Here is a 15566-nt window from a genome sequence, read left to right on the forward strand (position 1 = left end):
CAATATGCCAGCAAATTTGGAAAACTCAGCAGTGGCCACAGGACTGGAAAAGGTCAGTTTTCATTCCAATCCCAAAGAAAGGCAATGCCAAAGAATGCTCAAACTACTGTACAATTGCATTCATCTCACATACTAGTAAGGTAATGCTCAAGATTCTCCAAGTCAGGCTTCAATAGTATGTGAACTGTTAACTTCCAGAGGTTCAAGCTGTTTTTAGAAAAGGCAGAGGAACCAGAGATCAAATTGCCAACATCCGTTGGATTGTTGAAAAAGCAAGAGAGTTTCAGAAAAACATCTTTTTCTGCTTTATTGACTATGCCAAAGCCTTTGACTGTGTGGATCACCACAAACTGTGGAAAATCCTGAAAATAGATGGGAATACCCGACCACCTGACCTGCCTCTTGAGAAATCTGTATGCAGGGCAGGAAGCAACAGTTATTACTGGACATAGAACAGACTGGTTCCAAATTGGGAAAGCAGTACATCAAGGCTGTATATTGTCACCCTGCTTATTTAACTTATATGCAGAGTACATCTTGAGAAACACGGGGTTGGCTGAAGCACAAGCTGGAGTCAAGATTGCCAGGAGAAATATCAATAACCTCAGCTATGCAGATGACACCACCCTTATGAAAGAAAGTGAAGAACTAAAGAGCCTCTTGATGAAAATGAAAGAGTGAAAAAGTTGGCTGAAAGCTCAACATTCAGAAAACTAAGATCATGTCATCTGGTCCCTCACATCATGGCAAATAGATGAGGAAACAGTGGCAGACACTAATTTTTTGGGCTCTGAAATCACTGCAGATGTTGACTGCAGCCATAAAATTAAAAGAGGCTTACTCCTTAGAAGAAAAATTATGACCAACCTAGACAACATATTAAAAAGCAGAGACATTACTTTGCCGCCAAAGGTCTGTCTAGTCAAGGTCCTGGTTTTTCCAGTAGTTATGTATGCATGTGATATTTGGACTATAAAGAAAGCTGTGCACGGGCAAACTGATGCTTTTGAACTGTGGTGTTGGACTCTTGAGAGTCCCTTGGACTGCAAGGAGATCCAACCCGTCCATCCTAAAGGAAATCAGTCTTGAATATTCATTGGAAGGACTGTTGCTGAAGCTGAAACTCCAATATTTTGGCCACCTGATGTGAAGAACTGTCTCATTTGAAAAAGACCCTGATGCTGGGAAAGACTGAAGGCAGGAGGCGAAGGGGATGACAGAGGATGAGTTGCTGCATGGCATCACTGACTCAGTGGACGTGATTTTGAGTTAACTCCAGAGTTGGTGATGGACAGGGAGGCCTGCCATGCTGCAGTCCATTGTGTCACAAAGAGTCGGACATGACTGAGCGACTGAACTGAACTGAACTGAATATGTGAATTACTGAATAAGCAAACTGCAAAGTCTGTCATCACTATTCATTAGGAAAAATATATTACATAGTTGCTTAGTCAACACTAATAAATGGTACTGAACCCTGCCTGGTGAAGTGAAAACAAAAAGCGAAACCGCATAAGCCATGATGCCTCAGGCTCACGCCAAGCATTATCAAGATTGAGAGAGAGGAGCAAGCACACACACATCTTTGAAATAAGGAAGTAACAGTAAGTATACACACACACTGATTAATATATCACAAAGCATGAAGAAGTTCTAACTGAATATACAAGCGTGTTTGTACTGTTCAGTTCACTTCAATCGCTCAGTAGTGTCCAACTCTTTATGACCCCATTTTTGTTCATGCTGTACCAAAAAGAAAACGATGATAGAACATTTGAAATCTTCCTTATAAAGCTTCTGGAAGAAATGCAAAATCAAATGGAGTTTACGGTGGAAAGTTCTTGGGGGAAATAAGTTTTGAATAAAATTTTGAAGGAAGTAAGAGTTCTGATTTGGTAAAGAGGACTATAAAATTAATAGATTAGGAAGCCACAGTAGGAATGTGAAGGGCCTAATGGAATTAATATTTGGGAAGTTTTTCTAACGAACTCAAATAATATACAACCATTTAAACAGGAAATTTTGATACAGTATTTGTCCAAATGTTCTAAAAATATATTAAGCATAATACACTGGTTCATTTCTATAAATCATATCCTTGGGCCCTAGCAGGAGGGAGGCTAGCTCAGACAATGGCTTCCTGAAGTCAAATTGTTGTACTTGCCTACACAAGCCTAGTTAATATCTTTCAAAATCTAACCATCTGTGAGGGAGATGCTGAGGAAGTAGTAATAAATAAGCTATTTTACCACACCTCAGGGAAATATACCATAATTTTACCCTACCTGAATTGTGGGAAGGTAACTGTGATAACTTAGATGTAGTTTTCTATAACATCACAGGCCTTGTTTGTATGAAAAAGTGAAAAGTGAAAGTGTTAGTCACTCAGTCATGTCTGACTCTTTGTGACCCCCATGGATTATACATTAGGTGAAATAGAGAATCCAGTTGATCAATAATGTTGAGTAAAGAATAAAACAACAAAACAAAACTTTTTCCTTCATTGTCTGAATGATTAAGGTAAGAGTGAATTTTATAAAGCGTAAAACTTTCAGACCAGTGGTTGTCATCTTTTTTGAAGTAAGATAAGTGCTATCTGTTGACCAAATAAATAGCATGTTTTACAGTTATTTTTGAGTGTGTTATTAGGTTAGGTATAATATAGTATTATACTAAATTAGTAAATAAAAATTTCCATTACAAAATTTTTTTTCTTAAATACAGCTCAGAGTGCTGCTTTTGTGGATATGGTAGCAGTTCTTAAGCAACCAGAGGGTTGGTTAAGGTAGTTCAAAATGTCTCAAAAGATGTTCCACATTTTGGCTATTGTGTGCTTTTTTTCCCTCAAACAAAACTAAAAGTGGAATCACGACTCTTCTAACTGGAAAATGTTAGGGACCACCAAGCTAGACAATTGCTTGGATCTGTGCTGACAGTTGTGACTTTCTAGGATCACAGGATTAAAGAGCATCTCAGCAGATTTGACATCTTTGGCTGTCTCTGTGATTGATGCTCATCACAGTGGCCAGAACCATGATGAAACTATCCCCATCAGTCATTAAGGAAGGCTGTCATTTCATGCATATTGCCACAATTTGAGGACTTATCTGAATAGGGGAAGCAATGATACTGTAACATCGCCAATTGCACAAATTTAGCCATTTATCATACATTATATGATCTAGGGTGTTTGGCCAGAGTGATTGATATTAATGATAGAAATGGCTTCATTTAAATAGTTTATTTTTTATAGGTATAATTTAAATCTAATTTATTTTCTTAATCCTCAAAGTAACTATAGTTAGGACTAGGAAGATTAACTGTCAGAAATTACTTAAATAAGGAGAATATGATTTAGTTTATTCCATTATAGATTTAAATTACAATAGAATGCAAGGGAATAATATGAAATTTGAAAAATGCAAAGAAAATGAAAATGGGGAAGAAATACACACGTCATTAAATCACTAGTGGAGATGAATCATCTTGCTTAGTATAGAGAGCACAGTTAATAATGGATTGTCTCCCAAAGGCTTGAAATGTGGCATTGTAAGAGGTAGTTCTGTTTATTTATTTAGTTTTTGCAAAGTCAGATAATTTTGAGAGAAACAGTACTATGGTTTAGTACTAAAATTGCTAGATTCAGCACCTCAGTCAAAAATAACTACAAATGGGAAATTATACTTGGTAGAACAACAACAACAACAAACTTTAAAAATTTTGCTTTTGTGGAATCAAGATCTCTGACACGGACAAATGGAAAAATACTTAAGTTGAAAAACAGAGAGAAGTTTAGTCATAGAATTAAAACTAGATTAGAAACACTTCTGAGTATCAAAAATGATTTTTAAATTGGTGATGATTGAAAGATTGTATTAGACCACACAGTCAGCTTAGCAAATTATTACATAATAGGGGCCACTTTTTACCTATATTTGCACCCTGGCGTCTAATGAGAGCAGACACAATGTGACATATGCCTTTTGGGGTGTTTACCAATCCTAATCCTTTTCTTTGAAAAATATTCCCATGTCTATAGTAGCTAGTAGGTCCCATATTTGAACTATGTGGGTCCTTCCTTGTCATCACAGCAGGTTGGACTGGGGGCAGAGAGAAGAGAGATAAGACGGGTGGATGTGACTCTCTCTCTCTAGGGAATGTGGAACTGGAGTACGGTTAATCAAGTGCTGGAATAGGAAAATGTTGTAAAGTCATTGCAGAGCCATGTTTGAGCATGTGCGTGTGGTAAAGCAGAGGAAGTCACTTGGCTGACAGAGAGAGGGAGAGAGATTTAAGACAGAGAGATACTACGGGAGACACTGAGAGACAAGAGAAAGAGAGGAAAGGGGTGAGAGCAAGAGAAAAGCAGATGCTCAGAGAAATACAATCCCTATGAATGTTCTTGTTCTGCATGACCTGTTATGGTTCCACATGAGGTTTGACTGGAGTGCATAATATTGATTTCTTTGAGCGGTCTTTTGTTTTCAAAATGAACTTTTACTGTGATTAAGTATTGGGCTATGAGTTAAATTTAGGCCCCAGAGAAGAGATAAAGTTCTGCAAAAGTTAGGGGGAGAGCAAAATATGAGGCGGAGTCATAACATTTCTTCTCTTTTTTTATTTTCTCTGTCTGGTGATGTATCAAAGTGCAATACCTGCACTTAGGTGCTCGTTATATGTTATAATATGAGGTATGCTTAGTAATTGCTCTAAGTCATATGGTTTCTTAGAAGACTAGAATATGATTTCTAAACACATAATCTTCCAACAAGATTTTGCTTGGTCAAAACTTTAAGATTTTCAGACATTCAGCCAAAATTAGGCTACATGTTTCTTACTCTATAGAATGTGTTTTTGCCTAACTAAGCATGATTTGGGTGTTAGTTCTAAAAGATCTTGTAGGTCTTCATAGAACCATTCAACTTCAGCTTCTTTAGCGTTACTGGTTGGGGCATAGACTTGGAAATGAACAGAGATCATTCTGTCGTTTTTGAGATTGCATCCAAGTATTGCATTTCGGACTCTTTTGTTGACCATGATGGCTACTCCATTTCTTCTAAGGGATTCCTGCCCACAGTAGTAGATATAATGGTCATCTGAGTTAAATTCACCCATTGTAGTCCATTTTAATTTGCTGATTCCTAGAATGTCTATGTTCACTCTTGCCATCTCCTGTTTGACCACTTCCAATTTGCCTTGATTCATGGACTTAACATTCCAGGTTCCTATGCAATATTGCTCTTTACAGCATCAGACCTTGCTTCTATCACCAGTCACATCCACAACTGGGTATTGTTTTTGCTTTGGCTCCATCCATCAATAACCTCAGATATACAGATGACATCACCCTTATGGCAGAAAGTGAAGAGAAACTAAAAAGCCTCTTGATGAAAGTGAAAGAGGAGAGTGAAAAAGTTGGCTTAAAGCTCAACATTCAGAAAACAAAGATCATGGCATCCGGTCCCATCACTTCATGGGAAATAGATGGGGAAACAGTGGAAACAGTGTCCAACTTTATTTTTCTGGGCTCCAAAATCACTGCAGATGGTGACTGCAGCCATGCAATTAAAAGACTCTTACTCCTTGGAAGGAAAGTTATGACCAACCTAGATAGCATATTGAAAAGCAGAGACATTACTTTGCCAACAAAGGTCCGTGTAGTCAAGGCTATGGTTTTTCCAGTGGTCATGTATGGATGTGAGAGTTGGACTGTGAAGAAAGCTGAGTGCCAAAGAATTGATGCTTTTGAACTGTGGTGTTGGAGAAGACTCTTGAGAGTCCCTTGGGACTGCGAGGAGATCCAACCAGTCCATTCTAAAGGAGATCAGCCCTGGGATTTCTTTGGAAGGAATGATGCTAAAGCTGAAACTCCAGTACTTTGGCCACCTCATGCAAAGAGTTGACTCATTGGAAAAGACTCTGATGCTGGGAGGGATTGGGGGCAGGAGGAGAAGGGGAGGACAGAGGATGAGATGGCTGGATGGCATCACCGACTCGATGGATGTGAGTTTGAGTGAACTCCGGGAGTTGGTGATAGACAGGGAGGCCTGGCGTGCTGCAATTGATGGGGTTGCAAAGAGTCGGACATGACTGAGCAGCTGATTTGAACTGAAACATGATTTGATGCAATTTATACACTTGATAGAAATAAAGAAGTCAGAACAAAAACAGTAATGAGATGCCATCTTCTGTCTACAAAACTGAAAAAAAAGTTCCCAGAGTTTATGAGGGTATGGGAAATGGTCCATCTCATACTTAGTTGCTAGAATTATAATAGGAAGTATATCAATACTCATTCATTCAAAAATATTTATTGAATGTATTCTAGATGTCAGATACACTACTCTAGTTGCTAAAATTCAGCAGTGAAAAAAACAGGCAAAGATTTCTGCCTACATGGAAATTATACTTTTCAAAATGATTTAAATACAGGTTAAACTGTAAAGGATTAATCTACAGTAGTAGCATTTTTCTTGAGAAAAATTGCATGAAGCAATCATACACATTACTTAAGTTGAAAGAAATATATATTAAAACATTAATGGTAGTTACCTGTGTATGATGGAATTATAGATGCTTTTTCTTTTTCTCTTATTGTGTTTTTATATTTCTAAATTTTCCATGACAAACCTGTATTAGCTTGACATCTTTTGCTGCAAACTTAAGGTGTATAATGTTTTACATTTTCACATATTTAATATTGAGAATTATAAGCTCAGTGACAGAAGGAACTTGTGTGTCTTGGAAACTTAGTGGAATCAGTAGATATGCTAGTGTCAAAAAGAACATTTTTATACTTCAGGCAAAGAAGTACATTGTATTACAATTGTCACTGCGCCTGCTTGACATTAACAATGCTTATAAGATGATTAATATTTTTGTCACTTCACTGAGTTATTTGTGCTGAAAATGCCACATGAATTTTAACTTATATTGGGATCCACATGCATAGTTTAAAATGTCCTTTAGGGAATTGGCCCACAGTCCAGTAGTTAGGACTCCACTCTTTCACTGCCAAGAGGCAGGGTTTAAACCCTGGTTGGAGAACTAAGATCCCACAAGCTGTGAGGCATGGACAAAATAATAAAGTAAAATAAAACAAAATGTCTTTTGTAAAGATAAGCACAGTGTACATAAAAGATAATTTAATTAAAGGTGGATTCATAACAGTAGTTAGAAATAGGTTTTCATTGCAACCCACTCCAGTATCCTTGCCCAGAGAATCCCAGGGATGGGGGAGCCTGGTAGGCTGCCGTCCATGGGGTTGCACAGAGTCGGACACGATTGAAACAACTTAGCAGCAGCAGCAGTTATATGTCCAAAGTTTCTACTGTATGCATTTTAATTAAGGAAACAAAAAACAATATAGAAATAGAAAAACTAGAGGTAATATGACACAAACCATATAATGTGAATTTAAACTATCAGTCCAAAAAATGTTAATAAAAATTCAAGTTTAAGGGTAGTCACAGTGAACATCTGTTGTTTTTATCCCTGGCAATTGTATTTCTCATTTCTGGTAAACTAGGACCTACTTCCCCACTCAAAACCCTTTTATCTGGGGAACTACTCCTCAGTCAGTGTGATCTAACTAGGTTTGACCCTCACACTGAATTCTAGAGTTGTGCTATAATAATAATATAATATAATAATATTATTATTATAGTGACTATTTAATTTTAAATATACATTACTTAAAATTTAGTTCCTCAGTTGCATCAGGCACATTTCAAGTGATTAATAGCTACACATGACTAGTGGTTACCATACTGGGCAGTGCAGATTCTACATTTCCAACCTCACAGGAAGTTCTCTTGACTACTGCTGTAGGGTTTAGGCAGGCAGCTCAGCAAATCCCATGAGATGGGTTAAGGTGATGAGTCCAGGGAAGGGCACAATCAGGTTAGTGAGAGACAGGCCCAGGACTTTGTAAGTGTTGAGGGAGAGAAGCTCTCTGGCTCTCTTGGAATAAAAGGGACCCACCCCATGAGATTGGAACTACTGCAATTTCCACAAGAGATAACACTGCTCAGTGTGGTGACTGCATGGAAGAGAAAGTACCTATTTATTGAGAGAAACCAGGCCACAGTAATGTTTTTTTGAGTCAATGAGCCAACAGTGCCTGAAGACTATCTGCAGATTTTTAAGTTACAAAAGCCAATAATATTTATTTTTGCTAAACATATTAATAATTTGGGTCTGTGCTGTTTAAATATGTAACTGAAGGAGTATTGACTGAGACAAAAAAAAAAAAAAATCCAAGCTGAATTAACTCAAGAGCAGTGTGTGGTTGCTTCTTCAGTGCCACCACAAAGGCTCAATAGTGACTCCTAGGATATTAAAAAGTAAAAAGATTTTGAATCAGACTTTGATTGTACTTTGGAGATGAGAGTGATGTGTACTAATGCAGGTAAATGTATATGTTGCGTTGTGTGCTCTGCGGGCTTCCCCGGTGGTGCTAGTGTAAAGAACCCACCTGCCAATGCAGGAGAAGTAAGAGAAGAGTCATTTAGCAAAAAGAAATTGTGTGTGCAAATTTGATGTTTATTTTCCAAAAAGCTATAATCAAATCAGTGGGAGCTAGTCCTTATAATTGATAGCCACTTTCAATCTATGAATATGATATATATTTACATTAATATATCAAACTTAGGGAGGACAAAGTCCCATATTTATCTGCTCATACATTCTCCAGATTTGCTTTATTGATGCATAGATGTTTTATGATCTTTTCTTATACAGCTTGAAGTGGCTTGTGGTTGAATTTGGTGTAGCCTTCTTCCACCTAATAAGTGTATATTATTGAGTAGTACTCCTTATGAGAAAAAGAAGTGTATAACTTAAATGTTACTAAAGTTTTGGTATATCACATTTAATTTTATATTTTTCTCTTGTTTCTCACTTCCAATTTCACACCTACCATGAACTGCTTTGACAACCAGAAAAGGTAGTTAAGATAACTGGAATGAATAGGTGAAGAAAATATAAACACCCAGCATGTTAACATTAAAGAAAGAATCCTTTAATTTTAGTGCAAGCCTTTGCAGTTTTTTTTGTTTCTGTTTTTTAACATCTACACTACAGCTATGAGAATCATTCTGCCCTAAGTGGAGTTGAGTTCTCCACTTTCACTCCAAAAGCCTTGGCAGCAATTTGTTTGCATATGCTTCCATTCCGTTTTCACAGTAAAATATAATTAACAAAAATGAAAATGCAAAGAAAATAGATGTGTTTCTAAAACCAACAGAGAATAGGGGGAGGGGGGTAACTGGACATGTTTTCTAACTCAATCCACACAATCATGTTTTCTCTCCTATCACATTCCTTTACTAGACTAACCAGATAGAAGATAGCTGATTTTAGAAAGGCTCCCTCAGGAATCAGTGGGAGATGTTCAAAAAACACTGAGTCAACATGCTGACAGTGATCAGGGGAAAAAAAAGACAGACTGCCCTAGCATTTGGGCTTTATACAAAGAACCATCACATCCCAGACTTGGGAATGATATATGATGCACCTGGAAAAGTGCATTCAGCTAGGATAAACTCAGTTCCAGAAATATGTGGAAGATTGGAGAAAGTTAAGAGAAAATAAAAAAATGATGAAGTGACTGGGGAGGTGAGGTTGGGAGGGGGGCTTGCAAAGAAAGATGAAAGCAACTAAGTAACTTTTAAGATTTGACATGATAAGAGCCAAGAATTTTTTTAAAATAGCAAATACTATGAAGACAGATAAGTTACGGGGAATGGTAGAAAGACCATAGGAAAAGAAGCAAAATTAAGAAAGCCAAAACTCTGGCTATGTATAGGGGAAAATGAAAAGCAACAATAACAAAAACAGTAACTCTTGGAATATCCTTTTTAAGAGTCCATAGGAAGCTTTAACTCATGGCAAATTTACTGCTAAACGTGAAGGAAGTCATGGTGTTGGAAGATGAGGATTGTAAAGGAACTACGTAGTGGTGGACGACATGACTAGAGATGGTCTTTCCTATTGAGCGTTATTATAAATCTACTATATGAAAAACCAATTTATGTTGAACAAGGGTATACTCCTTGCCAAGCAGCAAGGTTTAAAATAAACTTTAAAGAACCAATTATTACACATTTTGCCCTGGGATCTCTGACTATTATAGGGAAGAAAACTGTTTTTAATCTGCTGTTTTCCAAAAACAATTCAATTAAAAATAATAAAAAATCTGGAATCCTGCCCACAAGGGTTAATAACTACAGAGGTGTCCAACAGATATTCAACCACAAAAATTTAAATGCTCTTTTCATTAAGCCTCTGTGTCTTTTAACATAGCTAAACCACGATAATTATTTTGAGGCTAATTTCTTAGGCTGTTTAATAACACCTCCTGCTAGACTTCTCATGTAAACTCAGCAAGAGGAAGCATCCAGAGTAATAGAAAAATACTTGTGCTTATTTTAGAGCTCAAATTCATACTTTTCTTTATAAAAGAGACCCTGCTGTTGGAGTTTGACAACTACCTTACCAACTACATTGGGGAAGATTGGATTAGGAGGCAACGCTGACTATGCAGTAAAGTCCCCACTCTCTAGCAGGATTTTTATGTAAATTCCATTACAGTTCATACTTCTGCAGATAATGAAATGGATACAATACACTTCAATGTTTCTAAGTCAGCAAAATAATGGACAGGATAGCCTGTAAACCGCTTTAATACATTTTTGATATTTGGTCACTCATAAAAATGGGCTGTGTATTTCTTCTCTCACACCAGTTTTCTTTTTAAATGCTATATAGATCTACAGGTTATTATATATTAACATGGACTACAAAGAGTTCATTACACTTTAAATGTCAGTAAGTGGCAATTTTTGCATTGTATTTCCTTAAACTATGGACAGTTTTTTTTTTTTCCTCCCAAAATGGCATTCCTTCAGATTGGAAAAAAAGAAGCATACATACTTTATAGACTAATGGCAGTGCCAAAGGGATATGCTTTTGTAATTAACTAATCATAAAATTTTAAATATATAGATTGATCTACAATTATTCTGTTATATAATTTGTGATGACAAGTATGGGTAAAAGTGTGTTTTCAAAAGACTAACCTCTAGAGACAATGTTTTGGGTTTCCTAATGGATATTTCTTAGCCATAGTCAATGACTATAACAGAAACAGTCAAGAAAAGTATTATGTAGCACAATGTATAAAATGTATTCTTTACCTTCTGCTATTGTCATTTTAGTTTCCTATACTGTCTTGCACTTGAAGGTGAAATTACCATTAGTGTCAATGGATAATCCAGGCGTAGGCTAAAGGAAACACAAGACTTTGGCAACAATGACACAATTCTCCAAGTGAAGCAAGAATGTGAACAAAGTATGCATTTCACATTTAAAGTATTCTGGTGATCCATTATCCCCTTAGTATAGCTGAACTTTTCAGGAAAGTATGCTCATCTTTATTTTGGGATGACTAATACACATGCAATATTCCCTTTGGTATATTTTATAATTTTAGTCAGAATAGGAAGCCTATTGACATTTTAGCTCGTTGCCAAATCAAACAAGAGTAGTTACACTAACTGAGTCTCACTGATAGATGAATTTTGATAGTGAAATGTCAGACCATGATGCATGACCTTTGATGTGTCTTTGGACTTTTGGGAGCCATGCAGTGCTTCTCTCCAAAGAAGGAAAGTCTGGACTTAGATTCCTGTGGACCAGTGCAGAGAATCATATATGACTGATTCACGACTAATGGTTCAGAATACTTTGTTCTCATGGAGCTCTCAAATGCACTCAAGTGTTGTAGAAGCAAATACTCTAAGCCTTTGTTTCGGGAAGTCCTGATGACTTAAGAGAAATAGGCAGGAGAAAAGTGGAGACAATGTGACCAACCAATGCCAAATAGAGTCAAAAACCTCACATGCACTAATAACAATATTGACTGTTTCTCAAGTTTGTACTGATTGTTTAAATGCCTTATCGCATATAAGCTTCAGAACAATCCTATGAAATAGGGCTAATATCTTCCCCATTTTATAGATGAGAAGACAGAAAATCAAAAACATTCAGCACTGTTTTTCTGATGATGAAATGCTGTGTAGTATGTCCAGCATTCTTAACAACTTCAAATAGTCTCCTTCCCCGCAAAAGTTTACTTATTTAATAAGATGAAGAGAGAGAATGTACTTGCATCTTACAAAATAATGTATTTAAAATTTGATAACATTAAAAAAACAAAACAAAACCCCAAATATTCACCTTCCCTTCAGTCTATGACAATGATCACTACCAACAAAAAAAATGTGATTTACCTTTTATACATACTTTTGGGGTTAGACATTGACACTTTTATTGAGACATAATTGAAATATAACATTAAAATAGTTTCAAGTACACACCATAGTGATTCTATATTTGTATATAGCATGAAATAATCACAATTTGTCATCATACATAGTTATGGAATTTTGTTTCTTGAGATGAGAAGTTTTAAGAATTACTCTTAGCAACTTTAAAGTGTTATTAACCATAGTCACCATGCTGTCCATTATGTTTCCATGACATTTATTTCATACTTGGAGGTTTCTCCCTTTTGACCCTCTTCACTCATTTTGCCCACTCCCACACCTATACATTGACTTTTTGTGATTTTATTCTTATGTGTGCCCTTTTGTTGATTTTTAATCTGGCTTAATCTAGGTCTTAATTAAAAGACGCTTACTCCTTGGAAGGAAAGTTATGTCCAACCTAGATAGCATATCGAAAAGCAGAGACATTACTTTGCCAACAAAGGTCCGTCTAGTCAAGGCTATGGTTTTTCCTGTGGTCATGTATGGATGTGAGAGTTGGACTGTGAAGAAGGCTGAGCACAGAAGAATTGATGCTTTTGAACTGTGGTGTTGGAGAAGACTCTTGAGAGTCTCTTGGACTGCAAGGAGATCCAACCAGTCCATTCTGAAGGAGATCAGCCCTGGGATTTCTTTGGAGGCAATGATGCTGAAGCTGAAAGTCCAGTACTTTGGCCACCTCACGCGAAGAGTTGACTCATTGGAAAAGACTCTGATGCTGGGAGGGATTGGGGGCAGAAGGAGAAGGGGACGACAGAGGATGAGATGGCTGGATGGCATCACTGACTCGATGGACGTGAGTTTGAGTGGACTCCGGGAGTTGGTGATGGACAGGGAGGCCTGGCGTGCTGCTATTCATGGGGTCGCAAAGAGTCAGACACGACTGAGTGACTGAACTGAATCTAGGTCTTAGACTCTGATTCTGTTGCTGGTGATGATACAGTGCACCTTTTAGTCTGACCCAGACAAATCACAGTTGGTTATACTGCTTTAATTTCCCTCTAAGAGATTTTTCTCAAAAAATGCTGATTATTTAGGGTAGAGAAGATAGAGATTGCTCAGGTTGTTGTTCCTCAATTTGTTATTCCTCAGGAAGGGTCTTATACAATTATAACAGTAACAAAATGCAGTTTCTAGGAACATAATTGTATTTTCAAAGACAACAATAGTCACACACTCATGTTAGACCCTGTGCTAGATGCTTTGGGTACAGGGACTCATTCAGCACTCATAATACTGTGCAGCAGGTACTATTGCAACCGTTTTTTTATAAATAACAAGATGGAGTTATCAAGTAATCTAAGGAAATAAATATCAAGGAAATGATTAAGGGTTATGCAAAGTCCATAGCAGAACTGACCCAACAGAGATTTTTCTTTTCCCAGGGACCTTGGTGTTCCCTTTACCAACTGCTTGCTGTATTCAGAAATACAAACTGTTTAAAGCTACTCTGTTTAAGACTACTGTTTAAGGCCAGAAATAAACTTAAGATCTGACAAATTATGTTATAGATGAGGAGTAAATTCATTGGTATAAGATACAATAGCGTATATGCCTGTCTTTCTTCCCTTCTTATCATTAACATCTTTCTTCTTTCTTCTCTCATCCCTTTTCATATGAAAGTGAAAGTCGCTCAGTCATGTCTGACTCTTTGCAACCTCATGGGCTATACAGTCCATGGAATTCTCCAGGCCAGAATTACTGGTGTGGGTAGTGGTTCCCTTTTCCAGGGAATCTTCCAAACCCAGGGATTGAACCCAGGTCTCACGCATTGCAGGCGGATTCTTTACCAGCTGAGCCACAAGGGAAGCCCAAGAATACTGGAGTGGGTAGTCTAATCCCTTCTCCAGGGGATCTTTCAGACCCAGGAGTCCAACCGGGGTCTCCTGCATTGCAGGTGAATTCTCAACCAACTGAGCTATCAGGGAATGTAACAGAATGGACCCTGAAAACCAGGAGCAACTCGAAACATCTTCAGGGCTCACTGTCACATCAGCCCTGGAGTATGTCTGGGACACAGTGCTTCCAGGTCGGATAGTGGCCACTGCAGGTGGGGCCTAAGCTGGTAGGGAGCTTGTTGACTGGGACACCAGCAGCCACATCTTGACTTGGAGTGCCTCTCCTGCTTTTTCTTTACCATATGAGTGATATTATTTGTTTCAGTACCTTGAGCAACTATGAGGCTTTGGGGCTTTGGATGTGCTGGCATTGGTTGCCATAAGTGAAGTGAAGAAACACACCCTTAGCTTTAGAATTGCCAAAGCCTTCTTGATCTGGTTGGCCTCAGAACCTCAGTTGTTAACTGTGATACTAATGTGCACAGTGTATCCAAAACTCTGCTTCTTTTGACTTCTGTTCCTCATTATGTTCTGGGCCCTCTGTCTCATAAAGAGACAATGAAAGAGAAAGCAGAGGGGATAACAGATATTTCCCCCAGCACTTGGCAATTTGACATGTATGCAGATCTATATTTGTCTCTGTCTCATGCTTTTGAAGGGAAACTTGTGGAGAGTACCATGCATGTCATATTGCATTAAGTGCTCAGCATACTCTTACTCAGCACTTAACATAATAACTCATACTCATTCAAGAGAAAAGTCTTATTTTCTTATGTCCAGCCAACTGAAAAGATTCATAAGGATGATTTAAAAGACTAAAAGGGGACTTTAAGCACAAAAGTGTACAAGATATACACACAGAGGGAGCAAAATCTCATAGTGGTAAAATGTACTTTTGAGTTGTTGCTCTTTGTCATGTTTAGACCTAATGTCTGAATAAAATGTTTGTTCACTGCTAGTGCATATTTTATCATTCAAGAATATATGTACTATATGCTTTGAGAATTAAAAAAAGAAAAATTCATCTGTTTGTGAACGAATCTGTACTTTTGAGTGGCCTGTTTAGTAGAAAGTTTATAGTTCTTATTTTGCTAACAAAAAAGAAAGATTTTACTAGAATAGCTTCCTCTAGAAAATAAATCTGGATATGATCAGGAGCAGCCAAAGCAAAAAGCAGAAAAAACCCAAAATAATACTATAAACATCCTAAGTCACTTAACTTTATGTAAATCTACTGAGGTGGAAAAAAAATGAGAGCAGAATAAAAAAGACTGAACAAAGCAGGTTAAAAACTGGGAGGGGAGAACCCTTGCATCAAAGAAAAAGAAACAAAAGCAATTATAAGCTTTTATTCTTTTACTGGAAAGAAATTAAGACTTGCACCTATGATACATTGGAG

The sequence above is a fragment of the Bos mutus genome, chromosome 3, assembly GCF_027580195.1.
Source record: "Bos mutus isolate GX-2022 chromosome 3, NWIPB_WYAK_1.1, whole genome shotgun sequence".
Classification (NCBI taxonomy): Eukaryota; Metazoa; Chordata; class Mammalia; order Artiodactyla; family Bovidae; genus Bos; species Bos mutus.